Source organism: Grampus griseus, assembly GCF_964374135.1.
Source record: "Grampus griseus genome assembly, chromosome: 3".
Classification (NCBI taxonomy): Eukaryota; Metazoa; Chordata; class Mammalia; order Artiodactyla; family Delphinidae; genus Grampus; species Grampus griseus.
Genome location: NC_139019.1, coordinates 9,259,839 through 9,272,026, shown reverse-complemented (window position 1 = coordinate 9,272,026; position 12,188 = coordinate 9,259,839). Strand labels below are relative to the sequence as shown.

Sequence of the window (12,188 nt, the reverse complement as noted above, 5' to 3'; positions counted from 1 at the left end):
ATAGGACCTGGGTGGAGACACAGGGCCATCGAGGGCTGCCTACTGCCAGCCTGTGCCTCTGAGTGCAGGAGTGCAGACCTGCTGGCGGAGGGCATCTGTCTGTTTCTTCCTAACCCTAATCAGAGTTTGTCTTCACTTGGTCCGCTTGCATGGCTGCCCATCCTTCCCACAGCTGTCCTTCTTGCAGGCCAGCTGCCCAGCCTCTAGCTCTTTCCCAGGGTAGCATGATGCTCTGTGACCTGAGTGTGGAATGGGCAGATGCCAGGGGGCAGTAAGCAAGTAATATAAGTGGGGTGAGAATTAGGAAAGCGTACAATGAATGAGCATAGAACAAAGGGATTTCACCCAGTCAGGGGAACAGGGAAAGCCTTCCTGTGAAAAAGACAAGAAAGATGAGTAGGAGTTGGCCAAGTGACAAAGAAGGAAGAGTGTCCCAGCCATGTGCCATGGGCAGGACCTTGAGTTTGACTCTGAGTACAATGGAAGGTCTTGGGGTGGTGGACTCGTGCTCCAATGTACATCTTTTTTTTTTTTTTTTTGCTATACACAGGCCTCTCACTGTTGTGGCCTCTCCCACTGCGAAGCACAGGTTCCAGACGCGCGGGCTCATTGGCCATGGCTCACAGGCCCAGCCGCTCCACGGCATGTGGGATCTTCCCAGACCGGGGCACGAACCCGTGTCCCCTGCATCGGCAGGCAGACTCTCAACCACTGTGCCACCAGGGAAGCCCCCAATGTACATCTTAGCAGAATCGCTGACGCTTCCCTGGGAGGTGGGGAAACTGTAGCCAAAATTTGGCCTCTATACACCGGTACCGAATTGAATCTCGGAGACAGAGTTTTGGGTGAAGTAGAAAAGCATTACTTTGCCTGGCAAAGGGGGCACAACAGGCTAATGCCCTCAAAACTGTGTGTCCTGACCTGGGGGGGTAGTGAGGAGTTTTATCCTAATGGTTTGCAGAGGGCATGATGAGCTTGTGGACATTCTTCTGATTGGTTTGTGGGGAGGTACGTGGAATCAGCATCATCAACCTTCTGGTTCCAACCAGAACCAGAAGGGATGTGTGTGCTTGTGGGCAGCAGACAGTTAACTTCTTCCACCTGTAGGGTTCTAGTATCTGCAGAACAGCTCAAAGATACTGTTATGTGTATCCTTGAGGGGGAACCAGGACCGTGCCCCAAGGCTGCGCTGTTGTTTCTTTTGACTGCTCCTCCCTTGTCTCCACATCCCCCCTCTTCCCTAATTAGCAACCAACTGTTTGAACCTGCCCTTTGGGACTCAGGGAAGGTCATGGAGGCTGAATGAAGCCTATTTCCTACAAACAAGAAATGGGGGGACACAGACAGACTTTTGTGCCCAGGTCCTGCTCAGTTTCAGAATGAGGGCAGAAGCAGAAAGACCGATTAAGAGACAAGAGATGCCAGTGCTATGGACCTGGCAGTAGCCATGGAGGAGGATTCTGGAGATGCTTTGACATTGGCGCTGACTTAATGTGCTGGCTGATTGGATGTAGATGTGTGGCTAACACAGGATCCGAGCAAGAGTGACACCATATTGATCCAGCAAGTTAACGTGTTCGGTGCACAGCAAAATAACGTTTAAGGAAACCCTCTGAACAGGTCCCAGTTAGCACTACTTTTCTTTTTCTCCATTACATTTTTCTCTCTTTTTTTTTCTCAGCTTTTAAGATTTCTTCTTTAGTCACCTCTGTTGATCACTGTGACCACAAATATACTTCGTAAAGGCTCCTTGTCACCCTCCTTCTTCCTATTCTGTTCATCCCCAGTGTAATTCAGGGGCTCCGTGGTGAGGGAAATCAGAACTAAAACCAAACAAACAAACCAAGGACACCACCACTAATTTAGAGGTAAGTGTCTCTGCCCATCCGCTGTGATGCAGACCAGATGGAGAGCAGGGATAAGGCTGTGGCTCGCTGCCTTGTAGCTGCTTGTTACCCACAAGCCCCCCCGACATCTCCCCACACTGCCAGTGGCCAGTGCTGATGGGAGGGTGTCGGTCATGGGCACACTGTCCTTGAGGTGTGTCCATGTGGAAGAAACAAAGAAAGAACTTTTGCTTTGCACCTGAAGCAATTCTCAATTTCTTTGATGTGGAAATAAACTATATACTTGATTTTTAGCATGTTCTGTAAAGAACATATTCTGTGGTGAGTACTTGTGATTAAAAGTAAAGTAGCACGTTGTGTTTCTTGGGGAATTTTAGGGGATATTGGATTATTGGAAATAATGAATTCGTTCACTGTGTCTACTGGCCGGATAGCTGGTGAATCTGTATAACATATAAGGATCCTCTCCCTGCTTCCCTGTTGCACAAAAATGGAATCATTCTATCCTGTCTTTGCTGTAACTTTTTTTCTTAATTCATTAACAGATGAAAACCATCCCATATTAGCACATATAAAAGGATTGGTCATAAGAGTAATTATAATAGAGTGTTAGAAAAAACTTGTGTTTCCAAATTATATTTTCTAGATTATTTTTATGGTGCATGGATGCCTTGACATTTTTCTCATGAAGTCGTTTTGGGTGTCTTGTGCCAGAATTCCAGGAAGCATTATCATTTACAAAGGGCAGTGCAGCCAGGCAACACACGTGCCCTGGGCCCGTAGTGAAAGGTACAAGTCTTGTCTTTTGTTTTTTAGTTATTCTCAGGGTGGCCCCTGAGCTGCTTTAAGGGTACAGTTTTTAAATAAAACCTTAACATTGGTTCAGCATCAGGAGAATGGCACCGGTACCATAACAGGTGAGAAACCCTCTAATTGAGGAACTTATTTAGAGTGACGAGGAGAGACAGGGAAACCAGACTCTTCACGAGCAACCTGTGAGCTGTTTTTAACAAGGCTCTGTGGCTGCTCGAAGTGTCTTTGCTGTGTGACCTTTCTATGCAGCATTATAAATCTTGGATTTTTTTAAAGCATGACTCGCTTCACCCCTAAAGCAGTAAAAGGAAATTTGCACCCAGCAGTGCCATTATCCTGTACTCATGTTGAGAGCCAGCCATCTGATGGTAGTAAACCAAGAAAAGTCACATTAGGTTATCTGGAGTTGGTGAGAGATGCGTTTAGCTTACCAGTCCTGCAGCAAGGGTCATCTAAAAATCCTAGCGACGGTATCTCATCATTCAGAACCTCTAAAATGCCTCCATTGGAAAATGCAAAAAGTTTGTCTCAAAGTTTTGAAATCCTTTAGCAGAAATGTTAAAATGAACATGTATGAAAGATAGGCATATTTTTTTCTTCTGTGGCTGTGCAAATGAAGTGGTTCTTCCATCGCTGCCGTATCAAATTACCACACATTTAGGGGGTTGGAACAACACAGACTTACTGTCTCAGAGTGGTTTACATCAGAAGTCCAGGGAGCTTGGCTGGTCTCTCTGCTTGAAGTCTCACAAATCCAAAGTCAAGGTGTCTGCCAGCGGCTCTTCTCAGGAAGCTCGGGGGAGGACCTACTTCCTGGCTCTTTTAGGTCAGTGGCCACATTCAGGTCCTTGCAGCTGTAGACTGAGAGCCTCATTCCCTTGCTGGCTGGAGGCTGGGAGGTGTTCTTAGCTTCCAGAGGCCACCACCTGCCCTGGATGGTGGTCCCCTTCCTTCATCCTGCAGAGTCAGCCATGTCAGGCCCTCTATCCTAACCTTTCCCCATCTCTCCAAGCCCCTCAGTCGGCCTGGACTGACCCCTGCCTCTCCCTCTTTTGTATTTAAGAGCTCACGTGATGACACTGAGCCCAGGAATCCTCATTCCTAAAAATAATCCTAAAAACTCAGGATCATTGCCCTGCCTTAAGGTCAGCTGATTAGTAACCTTAATTCCGTCTGCAAAGCCCCTTCACAGCAGTGCCTAGGTTAGTGTTTGAGTGTTTGATTGAACCATCAGGGGTCAGCCATCTTGAAGGGACATTTTTTTTTTAAGTGGATTTTTGGTTTTTGTTTTTTAATTTTATTGGAGTATAGTTGATTTACAATGCTGTGTTAGTTTCAGGTGTACAGCAAAGTGATTCAGTTCTACATATACATGTATTCATTCTTTTTCAAATTCATTTCTCATATATGCTATCACGGAATATTGAGTAGAGTTCCCTTGCTCTACAGTAGGTCCTTGTTGGTTATCCATCTTACATATAGTAGTGTGTCTACGTTCATCCCAAACTCCTGATTTATCCCTCCCCCCCACGTTTCCCCTTTGCTAACCGTAAGTTTGTTTTCGATATCTGTAAGTCTGTTTGTTTTGTAAATAAGTTCATTTGTGTCATTTTTTAAAATGAGATGTCACATGTGCATGACGTCATGTGATATTGAAGAGACAGCTTTAGAATTTGCCCTTCCCACAACCAAGAAGAAAAAGTCCAGTCATAGCAATAATGGAGGCAGACAATTAAACTTGATTTTAAAATGTGAGTTTCTTTGAATTGTTCTGATACTGATTTTTCCAACATTATTCCTAAATTGTGATTAAGACCAGTGCATAAACTCGAAAGGCCACATTGACACACCTCTTTAAGAAGCTGGCTTCTGCTTTCTTTTAATAAGTCTCTCAGAAATGTCTTCCAGAAATTAAAGATGTTTCAGTATTTAAGATTAAAAGTATACTGTTCTCCCTTTCAGAAAAAAATTAAAAGACAAGTGATCTTAGTTTTACTGAGTTTTCTGTATGTTTTTCTCACACAAATTATATATGTATTCTTAGAGTTTCTCCTCCCTCCTGTCACCTATCACTCCTACACTAGATATTTCCATTCCAAACCAAGAAGAAAAGACGGTGGTCCAGAGACACCTTCTGCAGCTTTCATTCATTTTTGGCCAAAGGTTGGCTTTCTTTGTTCGTTTCTCTTAGCTAGAACTATACAATAATCTCTGGCCAAATTAACTGGAGTCTAGATTTTTCATCATTTATCATGTTCTTTGGCCCAAATAAAAGGCTGCTGAATGAGTCATCAAAACGTCTAAATTCATGAAATAGCAATTAGGAGAGATGGGTACATTTTAAGAGATTAAAGGAAAAGTTTTTTTTTTTTTTATTTTTAATCACTTGCTTCGCATTTGGACATGAGGCTTAAGCTGTTTTGATCCAGGGACTATTTTTATTAGCATTTTGGCCACAAATTTAAGGAGTCGTCTTTCAAAAAAGAAATGTAAGGAAACAAGCAAACAAAAATGTTTGAAGCAGAGAGGGATGTTGTTACCAGCAGGCATCTGGTCTGGAGCAACGGAGTAACAGGGGCTTTTGCCTTCTGTTTCCGGTGTCTCCCTCTTCTAACCCCTTAACCCTCCCATGCTGGGCAAGAACAGTGAGCCCTCAGCTTAGAGAAATGCTGATGGCAACAGTCTGACAGTAAACACCCAGAACAAAGCCATATTTGGGAGGGGCTGGGGAACTGCACGGGGCACAGTGGGGTAGAAGCAGAAAGAAGAGGGAAGACACAAGAGGAAATGCACTTCTTTGCCTCTGATGATACTTTGAGTTTTTTGATTGTTGTTTCTGGGACTCAGTGTTATCTGTGAGTGATCAAAGCAATGATGAAAACAAGAAATGCACCTCAAGGAAAATGTATCATCTAGATGAGTGAGCTTTAAAAAATCACATGGATTCCCAGCTTTAATAAGTGTTTGAAGTATGATTTGTTAAAATTTCCTGTAAGTAAATAAATTGAAAGACTACCTGACTGCATATGGAGAACTAGGTGTTGAATTGGAATGAAAATGAGAAAGGTGGTTTTCATAATAGCGATTAATAATCCAGAAATAATGCCAAATCTTGAAAGTGTTCGGACCCACAGTCTGACATTTAAAAGGCAAGTAGCCAATTACCTATAATCCCTTATCAGTCAGCTTTGTTCTCCTACTTCTTAGAAGATGGAGGACTCAAAATACCCGGAATTGGATGGCCTCAGCTTTACTCATTATTTATTTAGCCACGATGCTCATTTTCCTGGAAGCTGTCTGCTTGGTGAAGTGAATACCGCATTTCTATTTCACAGTTTCCTAGCATATTTATTTATTATATGTGCTTTAAAACTCAGGTTTTGTGATTTGTGTTAACTCGATCTGGTTGATCACTGGTTTAGCAGAAAAAGAAGAAAACACTGTTTTTAATTCATGTTTGAACTTCGTTTGCGTTTTGACCCATGACATTTTCTTTTTGCTGTTGTTGCATTTGTAATCAGGCCAGGGCTGGCAAATGGTTTTGTTCTATGGAAATGCTCATTGCGGTGGTGACAGTGGTACATAGACTTGACGGGATGCTGAGGTGCCAGGACGAAGGTGGGATCTGGGGGCTTCCAATGTGAGTTGCATCCTGACTCTGAGTCTGCGCTCCAGAAAGAAGAGCCCACCACAGATGTACCTGAGTGAAATATTTCAGGAGTTAGTGGAAAACAGGGCAGGTGGGCATCAATTGGGCCACGTGGCACTGCTCTAAGCTCACGATGTGGTCCAGTAACTACAGGCTAGAAAACAATTGTGGGTGTTCGCAGAGCACAAAAAAAACATGGGCACAATTAGGTTCACAGGTAACGGTTTTAGCCACACAGCATTCACCCTTTTTTCCCTACAATTTCCTTGTAATTTAGCCCAACAGGAAACTTTGAGCAGACATTTCATAGAGCACTTAACTCTGTGGCATCCATCAATTTTAATTGGAATCATGGAGCTGAAACCCTAGGTAGTACTTGACAGCAATAGGGTGTCTGTTAACGCGGGTGTTTCTGGTTCTGCCCTGGGCATCTCCGGAACAGTGTGTGGGATGCGTGGCTGACTTCAGAAGGCACGCATCTAGGTGGTCCTCAAAAGGGACAACATTGAACAGTCAATGTCAGAGGGGCTCCTCCGTCTGTATTTGCTGGTTTACATTCCTGAATGGAGGTGGCAGTGTCAACAGGGGGCCTTCGCTCTGAGGACAGCATGGCAGTGGGGTTTACTGCTGGCTCGGTACGTAGTTGTCCTTTAGGCCACTGAAGCATTCTGTCTCTGCAGCTCAGCAAAACAATTACTGAGCTATCACTGTCCTGATTTATAAAGAAATTGCCTTCCTTGGGAGAAGACAGTAAGGTGCATAGCAGGAATCTAAGCAGTAAGACTGTGCTAATCTTAAGAAAAAGAAAGAAAGAAAAAGGGAAATTGATTTCTCTGGAAATTGTTCTGACTTGGCTATAATGAAGTACCAGCTTTAAAAACACATATGCAGAGACAGAAATCAAGAGCTTTTCAAGTAAATTCAACCTCCCATTATTTGTACCCAATAAAATTTGTGGAGGTGGGGCTATTCCTAATGCTGTTCCTACCATTTGGTACTTAGGGTTAGCATTTCAGATGATGTTCTGGGAATTCACTTAAAGCAAGGAGGCCACACTACAGACTTCACTCAATCAGAGCTGGGAAGCTGCCTCATTTCTCTCCCTTACAATCCACACACTTGTTTCCCACGCAGTGTAGAGTACCAGCTGCTGTACTTTCTGTTCCCTTGAAGCCGTGAAGACTGAGGTTTTCAGGCAACTCTTCTGCCAGAAAGAGGGCTGGCAGAAGTGAAGGATTTCAGCTAAGCAGGAGAGCAAGCTGATACCCACTGACCTGGTGGCGCTTTTGTGGTTAATCAGATCAGAGATGGGGAAAAGAAAAGCAGCATACTTTATGGTGCATCGTCATATCACATCAATATCTCCTGTGCAGAGGGCCTTAGTATGCTCTGAGTTACATAGAATATCTCCTGGCCTTGCACAGTCGAGGGCAGCACCTCACCCCATTAGGAAGAATTTTTATTGTCTTATATATGGGGTATTTGGGTCTTGGTCAAATCAATACAATTATTTGATCATCTGGAAATATCTTAAAACTTGCATGAGCCCATTGCAGATAAGCAGTTTCCCAGGGAAAGGATGGAGTGTGAAACATTTAGGGATGGTGTTGAGAAGAACTCCACTTACCCTTGAGTAAAAGCTAAATGCTGTGTATTTGTTTCCTATTGCTGCTGTAACAAATTACTATGAACTTAGCGACTTAGAACAACACAAATTTATTATCCTACAGTTTGTTTCTGTGGATTGGAAGTCTGACTCCAGTCTCACCAACTTAAAATCAAGGTATGGGCAGGTTTGTGTTCCTTTCTAGTGGCTCTTGGGAGAATCTGCTTCCAAGCTTCTTCAGGTTGTGGCCAGAACCCAGTTCCTTGTGTCTGTAGGACTGATGTCTCTGTTTCCTTTCCGGCTGTCAGCTGGAAGCCAGCCGCCTCTCTCTCTCATCTTTGCATGTGGCCCCCATACGTCAGAACCAGCAACAGGAAGTTGAAACTTCATGCTGGGATCTCTCTGACTTCCCTTCTGCTGCATCTCTCTGACTCCAGCCAGAGAATGTTCTCTGCTTTTAAGGCTCATGTGATTAAATTGGGCCCACAGGGATCATCCAGGACAGTCTCCCTATTTTAAAGTCCATAACCTTAATTCCATTCTCAAAGTCCCTTTTTCCATGTAAGGTAATCCATTCAGTTTCCAGGGATTAGGACATAGACACCTTGGGGGGCCATTGTTTGTCCACCACAGTGCACCCTCTGGTCCCCAAAGATCCACATCCACCCCACGTATTTTCATCTCATCCCAAGGTCTCATCCCAATTACAGCGTCAACTCAAAGTCCTAAATCTCTTCAGCTCAAAAGTCCATAACCAGAATCATCCAAATCCAACGTAGATGAGTAACCCATGATGTACAGCTGCTGGGGAACAATTTCTCTTCACCTGTGAACCTATGATTCTAAAGAAACAGGTTATCTGCCCTCAACATACAGTGCTGGGACAGGCACAGGATAATAGTTTTAGACATTCCAGTTCCAGAAAGGGAGGCATGGAAAATAAAATGGAGTGCTGGTCCAAAGCAACTTGGAAACCCAGCCCAGCAAATCCCAACTGCAAGGTTTCAAAGCCAGGGACTTACCCTCTGTCATCCTTGGCTCTGCTCTCTGGGTAGGATGTCAGAAAAAGGCAACACTGGAAATGCTTCTGGAATGACTTGAATTCACCAGGCAGGTGGGGGGAGCCCAAATGTCATAAATGTTCACCCGCGTGTTCCTGCTGAGCTACACCAGGCAGGAGGAGAAGGTCTGGTGATGCACTGCCTGGCACTCAGAGCAACCCACCTGGGCTGCCAGCAGCTAGATGTCAAGGAGGACTTAGCACAGGTTATGTGCTAAGTAAGAGCATCAACAAGGTTACGCTGGTGAACCATGAGCCCACCATGGTTTTAGTAGATACAAGGGGCTGGCTTAGGATGCCAGGTTTAGTAAAAATGTATCAGCTATGTGCCAGAATTGATATTTGCCACGGAATGCCACCTCTCACTGCCAGGTCCTGTCCTCCGTTCATGCCGAGAGTGACCCAGAGACCCCACCTCTGCATGGCTGTGCTTGGTTGGTATTTCCACAGGCTGTTCACCTAAAACTGCCCCTAAGTCCATGTGTACCCTTCAAATTTGAAGGTACTTTCCACTAAATTTTCATGAAATGCTTTCTTACTAAGAACGCATGTAGTGTACTCTGTGTTCTTACTTAAGTCCCAACCCATGACTTGATGCTACAAATGTTAAAGAAAACAGTTGATGTCCAAGTTTACATAATTATAACTTAAGCAAAGATTTTAATTACACCTTAAATAAAGGTGAGTCGTAAAACTTCCATCCATGTCATCCTGTGTTCGCTTTCTAGGAACATCTAGATTTCACTGGAAGTGCCTGGACATCACTTCCAAGGGGGATTGGTTCCCAAATTCTTCATACTGCTAGTTTCAGGCTGATGATATCAGATTCAGGCCCATCAAATGTACCTCTGCTTACTTTCCTGGACTGTGAACTCCTAAGGTCAACGGCCAGGTGTTTTCCTCTTTATCCCAAGACTTGGCACTGGGTGTGGAGCACAGTAGGTGCCAATCAGGGTGGGTCGTTTTGTTGGTTTGAACTGATTTATCTCTGCTACCTTTTCTCCCTAAAATGGTTCCGCAGGGTCCATCTGGCAAACCTCACAACTCCTCCAAATTTCAGCTTAACGTTACTTACACTAAAAAGTTTAAAATCACTTGGATGTCTATTAATAGGATAATAATTTTAAAAAACAGACAACGATACGCTTTTGAAGGACACAGGCACAGTGACTGAGCAATCACTGTGGCAAAAAGCCAAAACATTCCTACGTGTTTTATTTGTATGAATAGAAAACAATCTTGAATGATAAACACCACATGGTCACAGTAATGTCCTTGGACAGAGGAGAAGGAAAGTGTGGATGTTTACTTTTACTGATACATTTCCCCCGTTGTTTTAATGAGTTTACATTAGTTTGAGATTGTTTACAGATCAGCGATCAAAGTTAAGAAAATGAGGTTGTCAGGGCGGTGTGAAACCTTCCATTCTTCCCCACCCTCTCTGAGTGCTTGTGGTACAACACACCCCCCATGGTGCCCCAGTGGTCCACATGGGGTCTCACTCACCCCTGGGTGGGAGGCTCTGAGGGAGAAGCAGCTGAAGCAGTAGACATTTATCTCTGGGACTCTGCCCAGGCCCTGAGCACCTGGCTGTGTGTCCCTGTGATGCAGTGATGTCAAACCATCCCTGTAGGCTCGTTCCGGATGAGGAGACCAAGAGAAGGCGTTTATGTGCCTTCGCCCCTAGGTAACCCCATACCAGGTACACAAGAGCATCCACCTTCATTGAGGTTACTGAGTGATAAGAGGGAAACAAGCTGCTCCCTTTCTACAGAGAAGCTACAAATCAAAAGGATGAGCCCTAGTGGTTTCTGTGGCACAGCTCCTCTGAGTGAAGAGAGAGGGGGAAGGACAGACATGGCAGGGCTCACGCAACACCAAGGACCCCGTAACTGTCGCACCTGGAGTGAGAGAATCTGGCTGGGTGGCTCTTGCTATGTTGACCCAGCTGGCCGCGCAGAGGACCCCTTCCTCCCAGGCCCTGCACACTCAGCTTTCCCAGAGAGGAAAAGATTGGGGGTTTCTGGTCGGTGATTTTGGAACCCAGAGACAAGTTCTCCCGAGGCCTTTTGTAGGAGAGAACGAGGCATAGCTGCTGTTTCCCCAAGGAGACAAATACACTTGATTCCTGGAACCCAGGTTTGGGAGCAGTGTCCTGCTCACAACCACGGCACTGCTGATTTTGAGCGGAAGTTCTTAGTAACACCCCCTCCCTCCACATTTGGGACAACCAAAATGTCCTTTGGTGCCCAGACATCGGTAAATGTTTCCCGGTGGCAAAATCACCCTGGCAGAGTACTTCTGGTCTAGAAGGAGACAGACCTGAAAACAATCGTGCGTCATGTCATTCAGCAGTCACTCACTGAGTTCCTAATCAGTGCTATGCACTGGGGACCAAGGAACAGACAACCAGAAAGAGGAGGCATCCCATCCCTCCTCCACATCGTGGAGGGACCAGCTTGAACATCGGGTCTCCTCTGTGCTGTCATCTGTGGTGGATCCTGCCTCTCCCCTGCGTCCTGATGGGTTGGCATCAAGGCCCTACTCGGTGTGTGGCTTCATATTTCAGCTTTACCTCTAGACTACCTGTGTTTCTTGAAACGATCTCTGCTCCACTCTCTAAAGCCCTCTGGCAGCCCCATCCCACTCTTGACACCTGTATGTAGTCTCAGGAACCCAGCCCAGATCCTGCAGAGACCCAGCATCTGGGCTCTGCTGATTATAAATTGGGAAATGAGACAAAGTTGCCCAATGAGCAGCAGCATAGAGTTGTGCGCCGCTGTAGGGAAGGATGGTACGGAGTTTTAGCAGGGCTGGAACCCAGGACTCCAGGGACTGGGGGGTGGGCCAGGTATGAGATGACCCCCTATAGAGGCCAGATTATAAAAGCCCAAGGATCAGGTGGGGTGGAGAGGAGAGGAGGTAACAGAGAGCACAGCAAGACAAACTAATCTTAAACTAGAAAACTCTTCCTACAAGCCGGAGGGTGAGGTGGGTGTGACACTGGGACAGCCTGGTTGGCTTCAGGTGGCGAAACTGTGCACATCGCTCGACACACGGTGTGGATGATCAATATTATTAACAAGCGTAAGAAACTTCAAACTGAACAAGTTTCGTCCCCCAAATTATACACTTTGCAACTGCTTTATCTTTCTTTGCAAATTGAGACAGCCCTAAATAATCCAGGATGGGGGTTGTAGGGGCAGAGCACAA

General features: G+C 45.2%; 1 protein-coding gene across 2 annotated transcripts in view; it reads left to right on the top strand.

The window, feature by feature from the left end:
* The window catches only part of CTNND2 (catenin delta 2), a gene marked incomplete at its 5' end in the record, with an annotated part of 935,921 nt that overhangs the window by 778,501 nt on the left and 145,232 nt on the right, over window positions 1-12,188 (top strand). The gene's annotated exons all lie outside the window — the stretch shown is intronic.